Source organism: Pinus tabuliformis, chromosome 9 (assembly GCF_031772625.1).
Source record: "Pinus tabuliformis cultivar Carrire ecotype Pingquan chromosome 9, CPIR1, whole genome shotgun sequence".
Taxonomy (NCBI): Eukaryota; Viridiplantae; Streptophyta; class Pinopsida; order Pinales; family Pinaceae; genus Pinus; species Pinus tabuliformis.
This window is the reverse complement of record NC_142307.1, coordinates 477071418-477077189: the sequence shown is the minus strand read 5'-3', so window position 1 is coordinate 477077189 and position 5772 is coordinate 477071418.

The window sequence follows — 5772 nt, the reverse complement described above, 5'->3', positions numbered from 1 at the left end:
TCAAAACAAAAAAACTTGTATCATACCAAAATGAAAAAATTAGATCACCACTAACCATAGAAGATGCCCTCGAATTTAAAGACCAAACAGAGGACGACATCATTAACAACTTCATTAAACAACCAGAAACCAAATCCCATCTACAATGTCACATGATCGAGGCAGCATTTGATAATGAAGTAGAAGAAGAATCCCTAAAAGATACTCATGATCAATCAATACCAACCACCTTTGTTTATAACAGCAAAACCATAGAGATTAAGCCGGGAAAAACTTTGAACACTAACAAAAACCTGATTGCTGAACAAGAAGAAAAGCTAGTTTAGCTACTAAGAAAATATAAGGAAGCTTTGCACGGGATTACTCGAACATGAAAGGAATTGATCCCCAGTTGTGTACGCATCAAATCTATACAGAAAAGGATGCTAGACCCGTTCACCAGCCCCAACGGATATTAAACCCCCATATTAAGGATATTGTGAAAGCTGAATTGCAAAAACTTTTAGATGTAAAATTTATTTACCCAATATCTGACAGCAAGTGGGTCTCTCCACTAGTAATGGTGCCAAAGAAGAATGGAAAGTGGTGGATATGTGTAGACTACAGAGAATTGAACAAAGCAACCCAGAAAGACCACTTCCCCCTTCCATTCATTGATCAGGTATTAGACACATTAGCAGGAAAGAAATTATTTTCTTTCCTAGATGGCTTCAGTGGATACAATCAAATTTAGATTGCCCCTGAAGATCAAGATAAAACTACTTTTACCTGTCCTTGGGGAACATTGGCTTACAGGGTCTTACCCTCTGCAATGCCCCTACCACATTTCAGAGGGTTATCATCAACAATTTTTTAGATTTAATAAATGAAGGGCTCGAAGTATATATGGATAGCTTCACACCTTATGGGGATGACTTTGAGCCAACATTACAAACACTAGAAAGAGTGCTACAAAGATGCATTGCCACCAGGCTCTGTTTGAGCCATGAAAAGTGTCATATGATGATGACCGAGGGACTCATCTTAGGTCATTATATCTCAACAGCTGGAATATAGGTAGATTCGGCTAAAATTCAGATAATTTTGTTAATACCTACTCCTACCACACAAACAGAGGTACGCAGTTTTTTGGGATTTTCTAGTTATTATAGAAGATTTATAAAGCATTTTTCTTAGATTGTTGTACCTTTATATGCACTAATAGGGAATATTGACTTCATTTGGACAGACAAGTGTGACCGTGCTTTTGAGGATCTAAAAAAGCTTGTATCAATAGCCCTAGTGCTAAGGGGCCCAACTTAGGATTTGCCATTCCAAATTTCATCTGATGCTTTAGACACAACAATCGAAGGAGTTCTTGGGCAAGAAGAAGATAAAAAGCCATATGCAATTTATTATATCAGCAAAAATCTATCTCTTGCTGAATTAAACTATACTGTGACTGAAAAAGAATTTTTAGCTATAATGTATGCTGTAAATAAATTTAGACATTATATAACTGGGTATCCTATAGTTTTATATATAGATCACTCTGCCATAAAATATTTAGCAAATAAACTTGTTACAAATGGAAGAGCGACAAGATGGTTGATTCTCTTGCAGGAATTTGATATCACAATTAAGGATCGACCTGGAAAAGAGAATCTTGTAGTTGATTTTCTCTCACGAATGCTAAAGCCAACAGACAAAGCAACAGTCGAAGATCAATTTCCAGATGAACATTTGTTTGTTATTACTATTAGAACAGCATGGTATGCTGACGTTGAAAATTACTTAGCAGTAGGCAAATTACCCAAGCATCTAACGCCTAATGAATGAAAATAGATAGTGCAGCGCAGTACCCGATTCTCTTGGATTGGGGGCTACTTATTTCATACAGGGGAAGATATGCACATCAGAAGATGCGTCCGAGAAGATGAAGTATTTGACATTCTGAAAGCATGCCACGATGGGCATGTGGCGGACATTTTGCAGATCGCAGGACCGGTCACAAAGTTTTACAAACAGGCTATTACTGGCCCACTATTTTTAAAGATGCTAAAAAGTTTGTTCAAGCCTGTGATAGCTGCCAGAGGGCGGGACGCCCTGGACAATTTGATGAAATGCCTCTGAACCCACAGTTAGTAATCAAGCCATTTGAGTGATGGGTGCTCGATTTCATTGGTCCTATTAACCCATCATCAAATCAGAAAACATATATACTGGTTGCAACAGAGTATGTTACCAAATGGGTTGAAGCAGAGACACTGCCAAGAGCTACAGCGGATTCAGTGATACATTTTATTTTCCAATTATTTGTGCAATATGGCCTCCCGAGGGACATAATTACAGATGGAGGACCACAATTTGCAGGTAATAAGATTGCTGCAACATTAAAAAATTACCACATTCTGCACAAAATTACAACTCCATATCACCCATAGGCAAATGGCCAAGTATAAAGCACTAATAAGGTGATTGAGGCAATACTTACAAAAACAGTTGCATCACACAGACGTGACTGGGCTTCAAGATTTCCAGAAGCGTTGTGGGCATACCGAACAACGTGGAGAAACACCACCGGGTATTTACCATATCAATTAGTATTTGGAAAAGAACCCATCTTCCCAATCGAATTCGAAATTCAAACATTAAGAGCAACGCAGGAGGTGGGTTTGAATTTAAATGAAGCCCAAACCAATAGATTATAGCAAATTAATGAGTTAGATGAAATCAAGCTCTCAGCTCTTCAACGCACGACATTAATTCAACAACAGAGAGCAAAATGGCATGACGTCCTTATTAAAAAGAAAATCTTCCACGAAGGAGATTAGGCACTCCTATACGATTCAAGGTTCCAGGATTTCCCCAGAAAACTCCAGACATGATGGCTTGGACCTTATGAGATACAGAAAGTGCATGACAATGGCACCATTACATTGACAACCATTGATGGATCTAGACATTCTTTCAAAGCGAATGGTCATCGAGTGCGAGTTTATCACAAACCGCTTACCAGGGAATCCTTTTACCAGCAATTACATGAAGATTCCACTATGCAAATTCTTGTTGAGGAAGATAACCCCTCCTCAACATTAATCCACCGAACAATTCCTTTGTTTCTGAATTTTGTATATAAACTTTTCTCTTTAATTTTGCTTGTATAAACTATTTTCTTTTGTACAGATTTTAGTGTTGTTCCATTTAAGGAACAACTGTTGTTCCTCTTAAGGAACAGCAGCCATTCCATTCAAGGAACAACAAAGGTTTCTTTATTTAGTTTTCGTGTTGTTCCTCTTAAGGAACAACAGTCTTGTGTGCTCATATTTTTGTTGTTCCTCTTAAGGAACAACAACTGTTCCTTTTAAGGAACAACATCTTTGCATGTCCATATATTTTTGTTGTTCCTCCTAAGGAACAACTGTCGTTCCTCTTAAGGAACAGCGGCCGTTCCTCTTAAGGAACAACCATTTGACGCTCTATTTTTTTTGTTCCTCTTAAGGAACAGCTGCTATTCCTCTTAAGGAACAACAACCGTTCCTCTTAAGGAACAACACTTCTGCGTGTTTCTATTTTTGTTGTTCCTCTTAAGGAAAAACACTTCTGCGTGTTTCTATTTTCACTGTTCCTCTTAAGGAACATCACTTTCACATGTTTCTATTTTCGTTGTCCCTCTTAAGGAACATCTGTTGTTCCTCTTAAGGAACAACTATTGTTCCTCTTAAGGAATAGTTGTTGTTCCTCTTAAGGAACAACAACCATTCCTCTTAAGGAACAACAGTCGTTCCTCTTAACGAACAACACTTCTGCGTATGACTATTTTTGTTGTTCCACTTAAGGAACAACTACTGTTCCTCTTAAGGAACAATAGCTGTTCCTCCTAAGGAACAACAACTCTGCGTGTTCATATTTTGTTGTTCCTCTTAAGGAACAACAGCCTTGCGTGCTTTTATATTTGTTGTTGCTCTTAAGGAACAACAATTTACGTGTATTCTATTTTTTTTGCTGTTCCATTTAAGGAACAGCGATATCGCCTGCTTACATTTGTGTTGTTCCTCTTAAGGAACAACTGCCGTTCCTTTTAAAGGAACATTAGTTCCGCTATTTTTTTACTTTTTTTTGTTCCTTCTAAGGAACAACAGTTACGATTTGGAGTGTTTTTTAGGCTGTTCCGCTGAAGGATCATCACTTTATCTTGCATATGTTTTACTTTCTGTTCTGCTTAAGGAACAGCTGTTGTTCCTCTTAAGGAACAACAATTTCGTGTGCAATTTTTTTTCTTCTTTTTGTTGTTCCTCTTAAAGGAACCACAATTTTGCATGCAGCTGTCTTTTTGTTATTCCTCTTAAGGAACATCAGCTGTTCCATCTAAGGAACAACACTTTTTGAGTGCATTTTTTGTTGTTTCTCTTAAAAAGCAACACTTTTTTGAGATTTTTTATGAATCATGTTTCACTCTTCATGATCCTTTCAAGGAAAAGATACAAATATATGCAAGGACACAAAAATTAGGTTATTGAAATAAGTAAATCAAAGAAAAATTATCATCTTTAATGAGATTGTTTTGTATTGATAAGAAAAAGGAAAGGAAACAACTATATATATCACTTTGTTGTCCTTATCTTCACTAAAACTCAAATTGATTGATTACTTTTATCATTTTGGTTCTTCCCTACTTCTCATAATTCTCTTTGATTATTATTATTGAATAAGAATAAGGGCATATTTTCTTCTATTGAAATGTTCCAACTTCTTCCACCATCCCTACTCTTAAGGAGCGTTGAGCCATCCTCTATATATAAATAGGAAGTGCTATATAAAAGAAAAGGAAAAGAGAGAAAAAATATATGTATATGATTACTAACAATTCTATGATTTGTCAGATGGAAGATAGGGGATCTCATCAAGAGTCAGCCTACCATGATCATAAGGAAGCAGTCAAGTGGCATTCCCACTATGGCCACCACACTAGGGATATGATCCAATGGACACATCAGAAAAATAAAAGTCCTTGGAACAGGAGGTCTCATCACGAGCCAGCTTGCCCACCTTTCACTCCTTGCCAGTGAATGGCATTGTGATTCATCTGGTTACCAAGCCATCACAATGGCCTCCATTCTGACATCACAAGGCACTTTCCTAGGCATACATAAAGGATTATGGTTCCAAAGGGTGAAAAAGCAACTTTGTCAAGGTTATAAACACCTGTCGGCAACAGATCTCTGCTGATGGTATTGGAGTCATATTTTTCAACATCAATAGTAATTACAAACCCTTTTCTTATTTCTTTATCTTTATTTCAAAAGAGATTATGTTCCCAATTCCTTTTGAACCTTTTATGCATGAAATATCGTTTAAAAAGTCAATCATAATGGTTTAAGTGGAATAATGATCGCATAAGCATTTTACCTATGTCAGCTATCCTTTTCCCTTTTTTCGCATCACTCCATAGCATCTCCATATCTATTCACGATTTTCATCTTAAGCCTCGATTTCAGCAACTCGATACTTTTTGTGATCTTGTCATGAATATGTACACCTTTCCCTTTTTACACTGTACGATTGTCGTCCAGTACGTTGCTCCTCCATTTAACCGGTCGAGGACGACCTATCATTTTTCAGGGGGGCGTGGGTGACTTCCAAAATACTCCTGCATATGTGTCAGTCTTTTATTTGGATGTACTAGACTGCCTCAGATCCATTAATAACAAGTTTTAACGGTATTGATGTTGAAAAAAAGGGTATTATCCAATATGCACAGTTTGTTGTTCCATTGTTATCTCTGTGTATTGT